This window comes from Balaenoptera borealis, assembly GCF_965194805.1.
Source record: "Balaenoptera borealis genome assembly, chromosome: 5".
NCBI classification, from domain to species: domain Eukaryota; kingdom Metazoa; phylum Chordata; class Mammalia; order Artiodactyla; family Balaenopteridae; genus Balaenoptera; species Balaenoptera borealis.
The window spans coordinates 142,013,342-142,034,227 of NC_138862.1; the positions used below are offsets into that span (position 1 = coordinate 142,013,342).

Consider the following 20,886-nt stretch of genomic DNA (forward strand, 5'->3'; position numbering starts at 1 on the left):
TTATTCCTAGGTATATCATTCTTTTGATGCAATGGTAAATGGGATTGTTTCTTGAATTTCTCCATCTGATCTTTGGTTGTTAGTGTACAGAAATGCAACAGACTTTTGTGTATTAATATTGTAACCTGAAACTTCACCGAATTCATTGATGAATAGTTTTCTGGTAGCATCTTTAGGATTTTCTATGTATAGTATCATGACATCTGCAAACAGTGACAGTTTAACTTCTTTTCCAATTTGGATTCCTTTTATTTCTTTTTCTTCTCTGATTGTGCTGAATTCTCTTAACTTTTGTGTATCTGTAAACTTTTTGATTTCTCCATCAAATCTGAATGAGAGCATTGCTGGGTAGAGTATTCTTTGTTGTAGGTTCTTCCCTTTCATCACTTTAAATATATCATGCCACTCCCTTCTGGCCTGAAGAGTTTCTGCTGAGAAGTCAGCTGATAACCTTATGGGAGTTCCCTTATATGTTATTTGTTGTTTTTCCCTTGTTGGTTTTAATATTTTTTCTTTGTCTATGTGTCTTGGCATGTTTATCCTGTCCTTGGGTTTATCCTGCCTGGGACACTCTGTGCTTCCTGGACTTGGGTGACTGTTTCCTTTCCCACGTTAGGGAAATTTTCAAATATTATCTATTTGAATATTATCCATTATCTCTTCAAATATTTTCTCGGGTCCTTTCTCTATCTCTTTTCCTTCTGGGACCCCTATAATGTGAATGTTTGTGCATTTAATGTTGTCCCACATGTCTCTTCGCCTGTCTTCATTTATTTTCATTCTTTTTTCTTTATTCTGTTCTGCAGCAGTGATTTCCACCATTCTGTCTTCCAGGTCATTTATCTGTTCTTCTGCCTCAGTTACTCTGCTATTGATTCCTTCTAGTGTAGTTTTCATTTCAGTTATTGTATTGTTCATCTCTGTTTGTTTGTTCTTTAGTTCTTCTAGGTCTTTGTTAAACATTTCTTGCATCTTCTTGATACTTGTCTCCATTCTTTTTCCAAGATCCTGGATCATCTTCACTATCATTATTCTGAATTCATTTTCTGGAAGGTTGCCTATCTCTACTTCACTTGGTTTATTTTTTGGGGTTTTATCTTGTTCCTTCATCTGGGACATAATCCTCTGCCATTTCATTTCATCTAACTTTCTGTGATTGTGGTTTTCATTCTGCAGGCTGCTGGATTGTAGTTCTTGCTTCTGCTGTCTGCCCTCTGGTGGATAAGGCTATCTAAGAGGCCTGTGCAAGATTCCTGATGGGAGGGGCTGGTGGTGGGTAGGGCTGGGTGTTGTCCCTCTGGTGGGCAGGGCCATACTCAGTAAAACTTTAATCTGCTTGTCTTCTGCTGCTGGGTGGGCCTGTGTTCCCTCCCTGTTGATTGTTTGGCCTGAGGCATCCCATCACTGGAGCCTACAGGCTAATGGCAGGGCTAATAGTGGCCTGTGGGAGGGCTCATGCCAATGAGTATTTCCCAGGACTGCTGCTGCCAGTGTCTTTGTCCCTGCCATGAGCCACAGCTGCCCCCCGCCTCTGCAGGAGACCCTCCAACACCAGCAGGTAAGTTTCATTCAGTCTCCTATGGGGTCACTGCTCCTTTCCCCTGGGTTCTCATGCACACAAGACTTTGTGTGTGCCCTCCAAGAGTGGAGTTTCCGCTTCCCCCAGTCCTGTGGAAGTCCTGCCATCAAATCCCATTGGCCTTCAAAGCCAGATTCTCTGGGGGCTCCTCCTCCTGTTGCCAGACCCCCAGGCTGAGAAGCCTAATGTGGGGCTCAGAACTTTCACTCTAGTTGGAGAACTTCTGTGGTACAATTGTTCTCCAGTCTGTGGGTATGGGACTTGATTCCATCATGATTGCATGCCTCCTACCTTCTCACCATGGCTTCCCCTTTGTCCTTGGATGTAGGGTATCTTTTTTGGTAGGTTGCAGTGTTTCTTTGTCGATGGTTGTTCAGCAGTTAGTTGTGATTCCAGTGTTCTTGTAAGAAGAGGTGAGGGCACATCCTTCTACTCTGCCATCTTGAGCTAATCCGTCTCATGTATGTCTCTCATTTTCCAGAGAATAAACACTAGCTCAATATTTCAATGTACTTCCAAAATATCCCTGATTATTTTTGAGTCTTTGTTTGGCAGATAAGAAAGCTGAAGTATGGAACATATGTTTCATCCAAGGACTCAAAGAAGGTAAGTAAAAGCTCTAAGTTTGGGAGACTGGGATTGACATATATACACTAATATGTATAAAATGGATAACTAATTAGAACTTGCTGTATTAAAAAAAAAAAGCTCTAAGTTTTTCTTCCTGGCTGTGCAGTTAAATGCCTAATACATACGCTCATGCTATTTTCACTCTGCCCTTTCTATTTACAGGTGGTACATCTGGTGACAGCCTCATCTCAGACTCCTCTGAAGTAACCTTTAATGCACCAACCCTGCAAAGACTTCCTTCAGTAGCTGATTCTGTTTACCAAGGTGGCTGTTTAGAAGAAAGATATGATGTAAAATTCTTTTCTTGAGAAGGACAATAATTTATACCTGTAACGCCATGGGAGGTAAACTGTTATACTATTATTTTCATTTCCACATCTTAGTGACAATGATGCACTTAAGCATTGAGGAAATTGAATCACAGGATGGTAAATTTGACTCTTTTATTCCAATTTAGTGTTATAGATAGTAACTGAAGCTACCTTGTGGTAAGGAGTTCTGAGAAAGAGTAGAATTTCTTAATTGCACGTGGAAAGTCCTTAACTAGACATGGGCAAAAGCCACGTGTAACAGACTACTGTGACTATACTTTGGCATTACACTGCATCCCTTGGTACCTGTGGGGGATTGTTCCCAGGACCACCCCACCCCACCCCCATGCCGGATATCAAAAATCCACAGATGCTGAAGGCCCTTATATAAAATGGCCTAGTACAGTCAGTCCTCTGTATTCACAGGCTCTGCACTGGAACCATGGATACAGAGGGCCAGCTGCATATATTCCCTAGAATTTACTTGTGGATTGAAAAATAAAAAGGAACATGACCATCTTAATAAAATACTCGAGATTTTGGTCATGTAAGAGGTTTCTTCTGTTCCTTCAAGCAGAATCAAGCATCCTCTAAAGAATGCCATCAAGGATCACTAGAACTTAAGAAGAACAGCTCCATGCTGAAGTGCTGGTACATAAAGAAGTATTATACTTCTCAGATGTTCCTCTATGGATTTGGTTACAGAGTAAAATTTTTTTTTTTTAAGAAGAATCCACCTGCTTTCTTTCTTTTTTTTTTTTTTTTTAAAGATTGATTGATTGATTGATTGGTTGATTGATTGCTATGTTGGGTCTTCGTTTCTGTGCTAGGGCTTTCTCTAGCTGCGGCAAGTGGGGGCCACTCTTCATTGCGGTGTGCGGGCCTCTCACTATCGCGACCTCTCTTGTTGTGGGGCACAGGCTCCAGACGCGCAGGCTCAGCAGTTGTGGTTCACGGGCCCAGTTGCTCCACGGCATGTGGGATCCTCCCAGACCAGGGCTCGAACCCGTGTCCCCTGCATTAGCAGGCAGATTCTCAACCACTGCGCCACCAGGGAAGCCCACAGAGTAAAATTTTTAAAAGCAGATGATTTTAAAAATCTATGTTATATTGTTATATAAAGGAAGCAAAATTGAACAAAAGAAGTAAGTAATGGAAGTCAGATGGAAGGAAAGGAGAGAGGGAAGAAGGGAAGGACAGGGGAAGAGGAAGGAAGGATGGAGGGAAAGGGAGAGACATTAGAAAAGTCAGACAAGTAGAAAACATAATAGAGAAGTACAAACCTGACTCCATACTGGATCCGTTTCTTTTACTTTAATCTTTGTATTCTATTGCTTTTGCTACAGGTTAATCACTAAAAGGATCTTGTCTATAGCTTAAAGTATACATAATGACCCATCTCCAGGAACCCCGCCTTCCATGCCTGGGTGTTAAGCTAAAATACCTGTTTAGCTCACAGGAAACATCCTGACCAGACTCGCCTGTGAATGGCTGCAGGCGGGAAGAAATTAACACATCCCCTCTCTGGAGTCTGGCCGGAACCAGGAAGTATCTACAACAACTTACTGCCTTTTTTTTTACTTTACCTCTTACCTCCCCCTCTTTGTTCCATAAAAGAAACTAGCACCCAAACCCGGGAAAGATGGTTCTTTGGGACAGTAGTCCACCATCTCCCATCTGCTGGCTTTCCGAAGAAGTCGCTCTTTCTTGCCTCAGCACCATTTCTCGATTATTGGCCTGTCATGCAGCAAGCAGTATGAGCTTGGACTCGGTGACAAAAATACAGAGGAAATACTAAAGGTTGGATGAAGGGTGGGAGAGAGGAGAGGAACCAAGGAAACTAAGAATCTAAAAGGAAAGGTCTAGATTTGATTCCTAGTGCCCTGGAATACATATGCTTCCCTGAGCTATGCTGCTTGATTCTAATTGAGGTTCCCTGGGGCCCAAGTTAAAAGCTGCTGCTCTCAGTACACAGAGAAGCTAGCTCTCTTCTTATTTGGTTTCCAGGCACTTTCATTCTTTTCAGAAGTGCAGACTTCCAGCTCAAAGTACCTCAAATCACCATTGAAGTAGAAAGCTCTTCAGTCATAAAAAAGCAGCTTCCCTCAGGGCAGAGATGCATGGACTAAGCAAGCTAAAAGCACCTTTGGAATACACCTGCTGGAAACAAAGCTAGGTTCTGGTCAAAACCCAGACCTTTAGTCATCTTTAAGTCCCAAATTATTCATTGAAATCATAATTTGGAGACAAATCCTATCATACTCCCCTTTTCAGGTCCCTGCTTTTCGTTTTCTAAGTTACTTTAATTTAAAATGTGTTTTATGTAAAGAGGAGATTGGTAGCTAGGGGAGGGAAAATGAGCCTAATTTCCTCTGAAGGAGGTTGGAGTGACAAGGGTAAAATGCCATGATTTCTCCCCTGTTAATGCTTTACTCCTTAGGGTATGAGGAGTTGAAATTTCCAGAAATTCCATCTTTCTTGAAATTTAATAATTGCCTTATTTTTAAGGAGTATAAAAAGCCACACTCAACGAACTTTCTTGGTTAGAAAAACATTGGCAAGGAATAAAAAAGCATGGACCCTAGTCCATGGCACCCATTACAAGACTACGCAATTAGTTTAGGCTTTTAGTTTTTCTTCACCTGTAAAAGGAGGGTAATACAGGCTTCCCCGCTATCTGAAAGTAGGGTGTTCCTGTGAAACCTTCCCTAAGTGGAAAAGGTGTAAAGTGAAGATGCAATGACCTAACAGATGCACAAAATAAATCGAGGTAAAGCATAGATGCTCACAGAAACAGTTCAAAGCCATTGGTGACTTGACGCCGAGATGCTGAGTGTAGTTCCCGGGGGGAGGGGAAGGATTTGGAGGTGATGCCACTCTCAGGGGTGGCGTGGGGTTGAAGGTGGGGCGTGAGGGCATTGCCTCTATCACAGCTGCTGCTGCAAAAAAAATGCTGAGCACTGTTTTTGCTTTTCACTTTTTTTTTTTTTTTTGGTAAAAGCAAATATCCTCTTCGAATTCCTTTCAGTTAGCAAAAATCAAGTAATAAAATAATGTAAGTCTTCGTAAAAGCAAAGTGGTATAAAGCAAGCAAACTTTCAAAAATCGGGGGATGCTTGTATTAGCTTCCCTACCTTTCTAGTTCGTGGTGGGCATTAAAGGAAGGGGAGCTCACACAGTAGGGATTATGAACTGTTAGCTGAATTAAGGAATACATTTGGAATCTCTCTAAATAGGTAGAAGCACACTCTTAAGTGTCATAAAAAACGCAGAAAGAGGTTAAATGCCAATCCCATAGAGTTCGTCAAGGCAATATACCCATTTCTACCGAGAGAAACATTTATCTCCCATGAAGCAACTTTTTACAGGCAAGATTATTTTATACAATTCACAAATGGTTTTGCATCCTTTAAAAGGGCAGCTTATCCTTGTGTGTTGAAAGGAACATACTTATTAAAAATCTGGTTAATTTTTTTTTCTGCTTATCCTGAAGTACATTGATTTAATCTTTCCTGCACATTTCCAGGGATCTTCAAATCGAGTTCCTGAGTATTCTGGTACCCTAAGTAACTCTTGGTGGACATTAATATTTTCCTAGGATAATTTTTTCTGTTTCGGTGTACCTACATGATGAAGACATCTAGAGTGAAATTCCCAAAGGGTTTACAGAAACAAATGTCAACAGCTGCGTGATTTGCTTGCCTGTGCCAGCTCGTTTGCTCTGAACAGAAAAGGCAAAGACAAGCTGATCCCACAGTGATCAGACGGAATGAAGGCATTGATTATGTCAATGCGAGAATAATTAGATACGTAGTCACCATAAACAGCCTTTGAAGTGTTTCAATAGCTATAATTTCATCCATTGCTATCATCTAGCTCTTAGCAGAGAAGCCAACTCTCAATTTTTCTGTGGATGGATCTAAGCAAAAAGGATTTGGTCCATTGCCTAATACTAGAAGATTACTAATAAGTGGTAGTTGAACAAGAATCTTATATATTGCTCACTTCTGACTGTTGCAAGTGAAAATTATACAAGCAGACTACTTCCCCGTTTTAAATTCCTGATTCAAACCTAAATTGGGACTGCCTAGTATTACTACTGTAACCGAGCAGGACCCTATGAGCCCTTCCCAGAACAGACCCCAGCCATGTCCTCCGTCTCCCTTTTGTCTGTAGAAAAACTTTAGTCAAAGAATAAACTTAATCCGAGAAGTGAGAAAATGCAAGAAAGGAAAACAGTCAAGCAAGACAAAATAATACTTTAGCCATTAAACAAAGTCAAAGACCTTTAGTTATTCGGAAACGGCTATAGATAATATTCTGAGCCATGGCCTTTGAGCTGTTTTGCAGATACTGAAACCCCCATCAGCTGGGAGACGTTAACTGTCTGCCTCCCACAAGCATGTAGACCCCCGAACAGTTGGAACCAGAAGGTTGATGATGCCGACTCCCAATGACCTCACCACCAACCAATCAGGAGAATGTCTACGAGCTGACCACGCCCTGCTCCTTGAACACTATGACTTCTCACTACCACCTCCAGGGCGGGACACACAGTCTTGAGGGCATTAGCCCTCTGTGGCCCCCTTTGCCTGGCAAAGCAATAAAGCTATTCTTTTCTGCTTCACCCAAAACTCTGTCTCCCTGTTTCTATTCGGCATCAGTGAATAGAGGCTGAATTTCGGCAACACTACTATATTTCTATAGTTTGCTTAATATTCACAATATGAGAAAATAACCTTCTTCTTTCTTCAAAATTTATGCTCCCATCCTCCACCCAACTCTCATTTGATTACCTTACATATACTTCATTGAGATGGCCATGCCCTTACCTTCCCATCTCAGCTCAATCGTCCTTTTCCCATCACCGTCCCCTCCTGTGATCATGGAGGAAGGCAGCCTCTGACCATCAAGGGTGCATCCTTCCACTGGTACACTGGACCCCCTCTCTTTCACATCTTTATATGAGGTACATTAGTTCTGCTAGTTCAATGGTCTCAAAATGTGGTCCCCAGACCAGCAGCACCACTTAGGAACCTGAATCAGAAACTCTGGAGGGTTATTCTGAAGTCTTATAAAGTTTGAGAAACCACTGAGTTAGTTCAGTGGCCCTCAATACTAACTACATATTTGAATTATGTGGGGAATTTTTAAAATACCAGTTCCAGAGCCCCACACCCAGAGATTTTGATTAACTTGGTCTGGGATTGGCCCAACCACTGATGTTTTAAAAATCTTCCCACATGATTATAGCATGACACCAGAGTTGAAACCACTGAAGGTTGAAGCCTTTCTCCTATATTGTCAACCTCAATGATCGTTTCATAAGATGGTTTTGCCACCATAGTTTGTCACGTAATTTCTTAGGAAGTTATATATGTTCCTTGTCTACCTCTTTACAGCTAATGGGTCCTGAAAACCCATTCTGTTTTATCACACAAGTTAGACTGTTACTGATACTGTAGGTCCTAACAGCTCCAAAGTTGTGAGGATCTTGTGTCAACGGCCCCGGGAAACTTTAATGAATAGACAATTGATACAGTTATGCATGCAGCTGACACGGCTGCTTTAAACTCATGTGCTGAGAACACTCATTCTGCTTGTGCCTTTAGAGGACCCAATGTCCATGAGCAACAAACAACAAAGAAATAAAGAATCTGCTTTCATTCTGTATCTTGATAGAAACTCATAAACTTTAAAGAAAAGTAAAATTCATCATGTAATTCAAAGTTGTAAGTTCTTTGCCCCTCAATATTCATCACAGTTGTTATTTGTATGCATACATCTATATAGCTGTAATAGCTCTAGATTATATAAACATATCAATAAGTATAGATTATAGGTATTCAATCTGCATATATGTATATATAAAATATATATGTATCATGTATCTCCAACTATATTATAAATCTCTGAAGATTAACAAGCGCATCTTAAATCCCTTTATATCTACCACATTACCAATTAAAATGTAATAGATGCTCAATTAATGATTTTTGTTAAATGTTTGTTGTTAATTTAGGTTAGCTTATTCATTTATTTGCACAAAATTCTTCCTACCCTCTTCCTATATTCCATCCACCCGTGGGTTCTACTTTAAGATGTCGGAAATAGTGTGCTACAGACTGGTTTGGGAACATGAGTTTAACTCCTTATTCTCACATTTAAGAGCTCCATTCCTTTGATCGAGCTCCTTAACCTCCATCTCCCACAAAATATTGTATTAATATCCAAATTATCTAATTCATAGCTTTCTAGTGAAACATACTGATATGTACACATGCTTTTAAAACTGTGAGATAATGTAAAAGTTCAGAATTGTTACAATAATGGCAGAGGCAGAGATGAACTAGCCATTCACCAGAGCAGTTTCCTCTTCCCCCTAAGCACACAGCCAGCCTGTGTTCTCCTAGCAGGTTGGTGTTCTAGAAGATTGAATATCTTAGCCTCCTGTTGGCCAGAAACACCCACATTAAGTCAGGGCCAACTGACAGCTACCTGTTTTGCTAAGTAAAAATCTACTGGAATATTAGTACACCCACTTATGCACGTATTATCCACAGTTGCTTTCAAACTAAAACAGCAGAGCTGAGTAACTGTGATAGAGACTGTATGACCAGAAAACCCTAAGATATTTACTATCTGGCCCTTTGCAAAAAAGGTGCAATCCATTACTTCAGCAAAAACAAACTATTACTCTATAGATCCACTGAAATTGTTAGATTTGCTTTTTATAGCACATAGTATTACCCCTGCTAACACAAGGATCTCACATTCTCTTAAAGTTACTATCTATTTCTCCCCTTCGTAGTCCCAAAGGCAATGGCTTGCTTTGTGGTTGCTTCTTTGTTTCGTTTCATGTTTTTTAATCTATCAAGACAAATAAATGGCTTGGTACTACAGTGTTAGGAATCTTCTGATTGGAGGATGTTTATCCACAGAGCGTATGCTTGTGAGATAGTCTCTGAAGAGCAATGATTATTTGAATATCACACATTACTCTTGAAAATGATGCCTTGCGTTCAAGCAAGATAGTAAAATTAAACAAGGTATTATTTTCTCACTTACTATGGCCACCATCGTAACATATGCATGTGACAGAGACTGCCAATATCCATTTCCTCTGAGCCCTTCATTGTTTTAGCTAAACACATGGGTGCCCAGAAGAAACAAAAAAGATTACGTTACCCAGTCTCCCTTGAAAATAGCTATGTTATGTGTCTATGATCTGGCCAAAGAAGTAAGTGAAAATGAGGTGTACAAATTCCAGGAGTGGGAGGATGCTTTCTCCTTCCGTGGCTTCTGTCCTGTTTGCTGAAATGTAACATGATGGCTGGAGCTATGGAGTTGTTCTTGGACCTCGAGGTAGAACTTAGTTATTGAGTATGATGCTTCAACAAGAGAGAATCCCTGGTGATTTTTTTAAATTAATTAATTAATTTATTAATTAATTAATTTATTATTTTTGGCTGCATTGGGTATTTGTTGCTGCGCGCGGGCTTTCTCTAGTTGCGGCGAGCGGGGGCTACTCTTCGTTGTGGTGAGCGACCTTCTCATCGCGGTGGCTTCTCTTGTTGCGGAGCATGGGCTCTAGGCACGCGGGCTTCAGTAGTTGTGGTGCACGGACTTAGTTGCTCTGCAGCATGTGGGATCTTCCCAGACCAGGGCTCGAACCCGTGTCCCCTGCATTGGCAGGCGGGTTCTTAACCACTGCGCCTGGAGACTTCCCTGGTGATTTGTGAGCCATTATACCAACCAAGGACATCCTACTTTCACATGAGACAGAAATAAACATGGATTTAAAAAAATATTTTAAGTTTGAGTCTGGTCACTTGAGGCTCAACTTAATCTTATTTGATAAAATAGGTAAGTGAGCTAGAAATTAACGATTTATTAATAATAAGAAAAAGAAACTAAAACAGTGAGATAATTTTAAAACAACAAAAACCAAACAGCAGAGTATAAAAGTGATTATCCAAAAAAAAAGCCTGTATAAAAGAGATAATATTTTTGAACTATATGAATGGTCCCTGTCTCTCATATTTCTTTTAATCAACATTCCTGCTATTCTGCCAGTAGCACGGATTTGACTGGAAAGGTTTAGGGTGGTTACAGCAGGAATGCAAAAAGAATGTAAATAATCAGCTTCTGACACCCAAAAGATAATCCTGTTGCTAGTACTGAAGTAGGGCTTTGTCTAGAACAAGAATATTTTACAAACTTAACTAACTTAAAAAATCAGAACCAAGCATGGGAGGAAGGGCTGAAATCATAAATTTTCTCCATTTGTAATTAGAAATAATACCCTTTTGCCCATAATGTTGGGCTACAAGGCATATAAAGGTGGGTACAATGTACATAGGATGTAGAGAATGAGAAAATCCAAAGTTTCCGTGAGAGGAAGATGGAAAACAAAATATGAGATAGCACACAAAGGGGTCTCTGGATAATTTCTTTCCCATCCTGATCTTTATAGATGACAGAATTAGAAACATCCTGACAGCACTGAGTCTGGGGAACCATTTTCTTTGTTGCTGGGCGACTTTCAGGTCCCACCTCAGCTCTGTACCATCCAACATGGCGCAAGAGCAAATGTGTGCATGGTTCCTAGTTTCCTGTGGTCTGAAATTGTTGTGGAAGAGACTTAGAAATGTTCTTGGTCTGCGGAGAGACAAAGCAGTGCAGGAACCAGTGGGCAACTCAGGAGGAGGTTTAGTCTGGGATCCTTGGGTTCCAGTGGTGGAATCACCCCTCCACCAAAAATACCCAAGATGAAACCTTACTTGGGAAAGGAGAAAACCAGACAGCATCACAGCAAGAGCCAGTGAGAATTCAGAAAACAGTGACCAGTGAGAACTGAGATTCATCCTTCTCTACTGTAACTAAGTTGCCTTGCCCTTACACCTAGATATCATCAAGAGAAGAACACAGGAAGGGGGGACGGGCTCAAAGAGACTGAGCACTATATTAAAAGGACTAGTTTATCTAAAAGCATATTTTTTTAAAGATATCATTAAAGATATAAATTGTAAAATTTATACTGTACTATGAGGTATCACTTCAGACCGGTCAGAATGGCCATCATTTAAAAGTCTACAAATAATAAATGCTGGCGAAGGTGTGGAGAAAAGGGAACCCTCCTACACTATTGGTGGGAATGTAAATTGGTGCAGCCACTATGGAAAACAGTATGGAGGTTACTTAAAAGGGTAAAAATAGAGTTACCATATGATCCAGCAATCCCACTCTTGGGCATATATCTGGGGAAAACTCTAATTTGAAAAGATACATGCACCCCAATGTTCACAGCAGCACTATTTACAATAGCCAAGACATGGAAGCAACCTAAATGTCCAGATGAATGGATAAAGAAGATGTTGTGTACACACACACACACACACACCCACACCCCCCACCCACCCACACACAATGGAATATTACTCAGCCATGAAAAAGAATGAAATAACGCCATTTGCAGCAACATGGAAGGACCTAGAGATGATCATAAGTGAAGTAAGTCGGACAGAGAAAGACAAATATCATATGATATCACCACTTATTTGTGGGATCTAAAAATGATACAAATGAACTTATTTACAAAGCAGAAAGAGACTCACAAAGAAAACAAACTTATGGTTACCAAAGGGGAAAGGAGGGAAGGGATAAATTAGGAGCTTGGGATTAACAGATGCACACTATCACATATAAAATAGATAAACAACAAAGTCCTACTGTAGAGCACAGGGAACTCTATTCAATAGCTTGTAATAAACTATAATGGAAAAAACTTTTTTTACATTGTACCATTTTTTTCTTTATACAGTGGGTAGTGATCATAAGAAAGGTTAGATCAGCCAAAAGAACCAACAGAGATGTACACATTCCTTACACATCTAACTGTTCTGTGAGTTAAACAGATTACTGTATTTACAATGTTCAAAGAGAAGGCATGTCAGACACCGCTTTCTTTTAATTGTGGCAAAGAGCTTTTGAACAGACTATTTTCTTAAAAGATTAAAATAATTTATTTGCATATCTCTTACAATTTCTGAGATGTAGAAAAGAGTGAAACAGCTACATCAAAATGAAACATAAGAATGAAGCTTAATAAATTAATGGAAACTTCCTTTAAGTAACTTCAGAGGAAAATCTATCAATTTATTCCAAGTTTAGACTATCCATATTTTCCTTTTATTCTGTAAACATCTGTTGTAATGTCATGTTGAGTGGGCCACCAGTGCATTGGATAGGCTCAGTTTTCCTCAAACAGTCTCTCTTCTGTTTCTATTATTGCTATTGCTGCTGCTGCTGTGGTTATTATTATTTTCACATTGCTCCCACCTGGCTCCAATATTAATATATAGATTTCTCCACTCATTTATCATCAGAAAAATAAATATGGCTCACTCTCCTACATTTTCCACATCATATTAGAGCATATGTTCCTACTTGCTGGGTAAAATTATTTGCAAATATAATCCTAATGGCTATCATTAGTGTTCTGTGATAGCCAACAATTTTTATCTTTCTACCCTAAATCCACCCTTCATTGTCTATTCTGTAAAAATGTTGATGGACCCTGTAAATACTTGCCATTTGTCAGCGGCGTGGTGTTAACCTTTGTCGGCAGAGGGCGCTAAAGGGATCCAGGAAGAGGAAATTTTCTTGGTTCTGATGAGCTCTGGGATAGGCTCTTGCAGTACAAGCCTTGGGTAGCTTCTGCTCCCAGCAGCTCCTGGTGGCTACTCGCGTATGGTAGTTGTCTGGGGGCCAGTGTCCCTCGCCACTCCCCCAAGGGGCTCATGACCTCCGTGAACGTCTGCTCTCCAGTGGGCCTCAGCTGCACCCTCTCCAATGAGGTTTAGATTTCAGCCCTGGGAAAGGGGTTCTTCCAGCTCCTAATGATTCCTTGGCTGCACTCAACCCAAGGGGTAATGGGTGCGCTCCCTGTACATGTTCTTCCTTTATTTTTTAGAGCCCTTATGTACACCATCCAGTCTGGGGTAGGGTTAGGGTTAGGGTTAGGATACTATTAATCATTCATCACTACATGCCTGTAATGATTACCTCGATCCTCTGTTGTAACAATAGCTCTCTATATTAAGCCTTTCCTGTTCAAATCACTAGGAGATTTTCTGCCCTGGGAGTGGTCCCAGGGGACAGATCTGCAAAGAGGGGTTTCGGGAGAGGTTTGGTTGTACCCTTGAACTTGACTGCAGCGTGGAGCTCTTTGCTAATGGTACATGGCATTCTAGGAGCCCAGGGCACGCAATGACATCACACTTAAACTAGCACCTGTGGGGTATTGTGATAAAGCGCCAACTGAAGCAAGTGTCTTGAGAGCCCAAGTGGCTGCTGCACTTGACCATTACGGCAGTGGTGATGGCTACAAGGACCATGGTGAAGGAGAGATGTTTTCTAAGTGCACTAGAGCACTTGCAGAATAAAAATGACAAGCTCTCAGCTCAAGTCACAGCCTGAGGAGTAGGGAGCTACGGTGAGAACCGTGACACATTATTTGATTTATTGTAGCCAGAGGGCTGATCCTGCTAAAAACCAAACTCGGTATTTCATTGTGCGAGTTGCTGAATGCCAGCAACCCTTGCAAATCCACAGTTCGTTGCCTTCTCTACCACAATGGAGCTGGGTCCTGTAAACATGTCTCCTTTGCCGGTTGGCACAATGCTCAACGTTGCTAAGAGAACCTGGAGGAGGAATGGGTTTCTCTTCGGGGTCCTGGCATGCTCCTTGAGGCAGCCCGGAAGCACCTCTGATCTGTGCAATGTCCTGTTCCAGCCCCACCCATGTCTTCAAAGGGCCAGCTCCAGGCATTCAGGGACTGCTTACTCAGAAGTCCTTTCAGGTGGCTCAGGGCAGACTCTTGCTGGCAGGACGTCACCTGTGAATGGCTTCTGCTGGCACCCCCTTGAGCAGCTTTGCAGCCTCAGAAAACTCGGCCATCCAGACAGTCATGGCTGTGCCTTCTCCAGTGAAGTTTGCATCTTAGTCTATGGCATGGGGGCATCTTCCAGATCCTTTTCCATCCATTGCACACTACCGAAGTCCTAGGGGCCGGGTCCTATTCCTGTATCTGTTATTACTATACTCTTCACAGTTCTGTTTATTGCTAGCTGGTCCCCCATCATAGCTAATAATTTTTGATGTTCAGATTTCTGTGTGCTCTCATCTTCTCCCGAATTCTAACTGATATACCTCTTAAAATTTCAATATTTTAGCTGGGGAATAAAGAAAGCATGAAAACTAAGTAAGATATGATTTAATCATAATCTCCCAGGAATCATTCCTTTTTAAGTTCTGTATCACTACATTTAAGTTCTTTATCACTTCATCTATTCTCGAAATTATCTAAAGTGAATTCGATGTAATGAAATAACTATTTGGAACGTCACTTAAGTAAAGTTAAAATTAGTAAACCTATCAAAACTTAGTATTACAAAAAAGCCTGTATAAGAAAAATGTGCAAGATACGATTTGGTCCTATTTATTGATAAAATTACTGAATATATTGAGTTTAGTGAAGCCAAAATCTCGGAAAGGTCTGTTAAAATTAAGAGCAAATATTTTATATATGTAATTCTTAAGGAAAGATTACACAAACATAACAGATGTGATGTAACTGAAATACGACTTTAGCTTTGCCTAATAATATTCTCTTAAACTTCAGGGGAAGCCCATTTTTCTCTGAATCCAGGAAGAAATCTTAGAATCTAGTACACCCCTTGGTTTATTGGCTGATATTTTAAAAGTAAAAAATTATTTCGTTATGTTCATTATAAACATAGGGTCAACTGAGAATTCTCCAAGAATTGAAGTTTCACTCACTTCAGTTAAAGTAAATGGACACGGGCCCTCCACTCTACTTAGGAAGAAGACAGGATGCACGTTACTCCAACAGATGTTCTCAAAAAGTGGTCTTCTTCTTCTGTTTCTGGTCGTTCTTGTGAAATTCTTATTTCTTTTGTCTGGTTTAGTATTATTGGATAAGGGGTGCAAAAGTAATGAAACTAGATGTACTTTGATAAGTTCATATTTTGGTCTGCCATCTCATTTTTGTATATGCATCTTCTGTTGCATCTTGGTGCCTTGCTTAAAATGGCAAATTTAATATTATATGTACATACGCATACATATATACTTATATTACATATATATTTACTATTTTACTTAATAACATATAACATTTTGATAATATGAATTCATTTGAAAGAAATTTTGTGTTATTGAAAGTTTCACATCAAACAATTTTTTATGATGGGAAAGTTAGGAAGGGCTTCTTAATTGTTTCTTATTTTTTCTTCTGCAAAATCGCTTTCAGTCTTTGACACATTTGTTGTTTTACCAATTGCTTAATTTGGCATGCTCTAAAAATCTCCACGGTTAATCATGCTAAAAGTAAATTTAAAACTCACACTTAGTTAATATTTTATCAAATCACATCTTGATAATTCCCTTGCAAAATTTCAACTTCTGAATTCAAAACCATTTTGACTTTTTCAGGCTTATTTTCTATCTTCTGATATAAATCAACATTTAAACGATTTGAACAATGTATTGTAATTTCATGTAAGCAATTATAATGCTTATTATTGTCACTTTAAACTATATTATTTATATCAACTTAATGTGTGCTCATGAAAAAGAAAGAAAAAAAGTAAATCTACATTTTTTTTAAATGAAGAGATTTAAGTACTCCATGTATTTTGTTTGTTTTGTTTTGTTTTGAATTGGATTGAAGTTTTCTGTTCATTAAATAAAATGTATTCTTCAGGGAGAAAGAACAGATTAAAAGTATAAACCCTACTCGGTAAGGCATCTCTACATTGACTCTTAAGAAAATAAGGAACAGTGCAAAATTCTATTAGTTATGAGTATCCTTATTCTTAGCCTAAAAAAACGAAGCATAAACCCTGATTATAGATTTTTAAGGAAATTTGTCAGAGGCATTGTTCTGTAGAAGCCAAACATTAGAAACTTACAGAGAAAATCTGTAGGCACATAAAAATATGAATTAAAGTACATAACAGTACTCTTTGTTCTTTGATTGCTGCCTGGCTAGAGAAGCATGAAATCAAAGTACTTTGTTATTTGCTTATCTCTACAAATATCATTAAATTTGATATTAAGTACGGGTTCCTCTTTCAAAGATTTAAAACAGAAGGAAAAATCAGCAAAGAAGTTGTAAACACCTGAATTTTAGTAATTTATAATTTATTTTTATATATTTAATCATAAGGTTCGTCTTCACTTGTTTCTGTATTGAAAAATATGTTAATACAACTGACTAACAATCACGCTCAACATGGCTTCATTCATTCATCTGTTCACTCACTCATGTACCCATTCATTTGAGTTATCAAGGGCCCATTCTATTCATGGGCCAGGAGTTCAGATGATGATCATAGAATCCTGGTATTCAAAATGCTTACATTTTAGTGAGAAAAATTTTCACATGAAAACTAAAAGAAATACGAAAGTATAATTATAAGGGTTCCAAATGAAATGCCAAATGTGCTTGGAAATTTCGAGAAAAAGAAATGGCCTGACTCTGTTAGGAAGTGTAGGAGAAGGCAAAGATGCCCCTGAATGAGGTTCTGTTTGAGATAAATCCTGAAGAACAAGTAGGATTCCAGGAGCTAGTGATACAATAATAGTGGAAGAAAGCTTTGAAGTCCTGGATGTACCATATTTGGGATACACAGGGAGAGCACTTGGGAAGTCACACAGGAAATGAAACTAGAAAATTATTAAGGTCATGGGCATCGAAGGGCCTGTATCGTTTGCCAAGGGTGTTGGACTTTGACCAACAGGCCAGTGTTTTCTAGTCTGATATATTGAGGCACACTTTAATGATTTACCCCCACCAAAAAGGAGTCAAATGCTAATATATAGTTGATAAATACAAATGCATAATAGCATAACATACCGCTATGATCACCCCAACAATGCTGCATAACGAGCAGACAAAAACTTGAGTGACATAAAACATAAGTACTGCAAACCAAAACTACAATAAGGTATCACCTCACACCAGTCAGAATGGCCATCATCAGAATACCTACAAATGCTGGAGAGGGTGTGGAGAAAAGGGAACCCTCCTACACTGTTGGTGGGAATGCAAATTGGTACAACCACTATGGAGAACAGTATAGAGGTGCCTTATAAAACTAAAAACAGAGTTACCATGTGATCCAGCAATCCCACTCCCGGGCATATATCCAGAGAAAACCATGGTTCGAAAGGATACATGCACCCCAATGTTCACTGCAGCACTATTTACAGTAGCCAAGATATGGAAGCAACCTAAATGCCCACCAACAGAGGAATGGATAAAGAAGATGTGGTACATAAACACAATGGAATATTACTCGGCCATAAAAAAGAATGAAATAATTTGCAGCAACATGGATGGACCTAGACATTATCATACTAAGTGAAGTAAGTCAGACAGAGAAAGACAAATATATGATATCACTCACATGTGGAATCTTAATTTTAAAAAGTTGATACAAGTGAACTCATTTACAAAACAGAAACAGACTTACAGATAGCTAAAAAACAAACTTATGGCTACCAAAGAGGAAACGTGGAGGGGAGGGATAAATCAGGCGCTTGGGATGAACATACACACACTACTATATATAAGATAGATAACCAACAAGGATCTACTGTATAGCACAGGGAGCTCTACTCAATATTCTGTGATAAGCTATTTGAGAAAATAATCTGGAAAAGAATAAGTACATGTATATGTAAAACTGAATCACTTTGCTCCACACCTGATACTAACATGTTAGTATGGTTGTAAATCAACTATACTTCAATAAAAATTTTATAAATAAATAAATAAAATTAAGAAACCGAAAAAAACAAAACTGTAAGCACTTATTGTTCACTTGTCTAGAGTCAGCTGAGGATTTGGCAGCTCTGCTAGTCATGGCAACACTCATGCACAAGCTCATATCACGTGTCTGACTGCGTCACTCCTGTTAACATTTTATTGCTGAAAGCAAAGCCTGTCACATAGTTTAGCCCAGTGTCTAGGGGCAGGCGGATCACAGCTTCCCCACCCCTAAAGTGGAAGGAAGATGTAAAGTCACATGACGAGGAGAGTGGATACTGGGAGAAGTGAAGCCCTGGGGCCAAATGATACAATCTATCCCACATAATACAGAACTAGAAAAACTCACCATGAAAAACAGTCATTAAATTGTGTCTAAATCATTTTCTGAGTTTAAAGACTAATGATCTTACTATTCTACTATTATATAAAATGAAAACATGTTTCTTTAAAAAGAGCAAACCACCCACCATTTAAAACTCAGAAAGCACTCTTTTAATACATGTAAATCAACCTATCCATCAATTTACCTATAGATACAAATTTTCAAGGATATATTATTGTCAGAAACATACAGGGTTATAAATAATTTGATAAAAATGCAATTTGAATAAAATATGTTAAATTTATATTATTTGATTTTCACCAAAAGTAAAAGAAATCAAAGTAAAATAAATAGAATGGCCGAACATCATATGAATATTTCTTTTCCAGGATATTATTAAAAAGTTCATTCAGGAGTAAAAACATTTTGAAAAGTACTAAGGGTTGAAAAGCTTTGTGATTTTAACAATAAATTTTATTCTCATCTATTATATCAAGTGACACTCCATTATGAAAAACAATCAGAAAGTTAGCAAGCATTCAGCTATGTCCTCCTATCTACCCTTTTCCAATATGTATCTGTTATATGTGTTTCCTTTACACTTATAGTCATTAATATAATGTCATCTGGCATCAAGGATTCTACTGATCATTTTCCTTTTTAACAATTATCTCATTCACATTTTCATTGTTTGTATTTCAATAGCAAGTAGTATTGTTTTTCCAAAAAGTCTCATGGCTCTTTGAGTTCTGGAATATTTGAGAATGCATGTATCTTGCCTTTCTACTTAAATGATAACTTGGCTAGGTATTTTGTTCTTAAGTTTTACATTTTTTAAAATGTCTGAAATGTGTAGACATTGCATACTCCCTTCTGTATTTTAATTTTGCTTAATAGAAATATAAAAGCACTGTATCAGATGAGTCCGCCAAGAAAAAGACAAGACAGACTTAGTAGTGCCAGACATTTATTGGAGGTAACTTTTATGAGAGAGAAAGACAAGAGGAAGATCAGAAGTATGCAGGGGAAAATTTCAGACAAAGACACAGGTCTGACACCCATGAAAAGAGAGAGGGAGGAAGGAAGAGCCTCAAACTGACGTATGGTTCTGAGAACATTTCAGCCATCCAATGAGGAACTCTGGTTCCAAGACTGCCCACTGATGAGTCCTGGGCTGGTGGGAAAATGGCTACAAGCAAGCATCCCCACCATGACCCGTAGTTTACATTTCCACACCAGGAGATACGTGATTTCAGATCAAACGTCCTGGCAGATCTTAAAGACAGTGTTAACTGTAGGTTCTCAGCTACTACGTGCCCCACGGCTGACTGGCACATTCTTTCCTGAAGACACACCTCCATGTCTGCTAGGGCATTATCTCTTTCTCTTTCTAGATGCCTGGACTTTTTTGCTTCATCCTTGAAATCAAATAATTTTGTATTATAGCTTTATTTTTTTCTGGACCACTCTGTGTCTTAATTCTTCACATCCATTTGCTTCTTTATTCAAGGAATTCTTTTGTGCCATTATTTTTTCTCTTTCTCTTCCATCAGAAGACACGGGTACTGACCTTTCTTTTGAGAATTTTCTTAAATATTTTCTACCTAGTTTGACTCTGGAGAGTATATCCTATAGTATACCCCACTTCTATGGGGTGAGACTCTAGGGTTATTGATCTACCTCCTGACCAGTATGGAACTCTGGCTGCTGTGAGCCTCGGATGAAATTCCTCCCTCTAAAAATGCTGCTCTGATACACAGAATCTTCTCCTCTCTCTGACTTTTCTAGAGTGCAGCATATGAAAACCTATGGCATGAAAATAAGCTCTTTTATCTTAGTTTTGTTGCTATTGCTGAATAATTGTTTAAAAAATAAAACTATTCTTTATTTTACTTAGTTTTGAAAGCAGAAGAGATTCCATTACCTGGCATTAGTTAACATCTTTACTCTTCAATAAAAATTAATTCACTATAAATTAATTTTTAAAACTAATTAATTATGAAAGAAATAGGCAATTTTTCATTTAGCAAATATCGTATACTGTATTTCAAAATTCTTGAATCATGGAGCTGGTATTCACCATATTATATCTACTAATGCCACACTGGACTATTGATGTAGAATTTATTTTGAGAATGCTCCTCTAAGTGACTAAAACATATGTCTCTAATGATAAAAGCTG

At 38.8% G+C, this 20,886-nt stretch overlaps 1 protein-coding gene and 1 long non-coding RNA gene across 3 annotated transcripts in view; one reads left to right on the top strand and one right to left on the bottom strand.

The window, feature by feature from the left end:
• The window catches only part of ZNF385D (zinc finger protein 385D), a 924,724-nt gene that overhangs the window by 636,609 nt on the left and 267,229 nt on the right, over window positions 1–20,886 (bottom strand). The gene's annotated exons all lie outside the window — the stretch shown is intronic.
• Window positions 2,725–8,231, top strand: LOC309629148. Its single transcript, XR_014244892.1, has 2 exons — window positions 2,725–3,218; window positions 3,580–8,231. It is a non-coding gene; the product is annotated as an uncharacterized lncRNA (long non-coding RNA).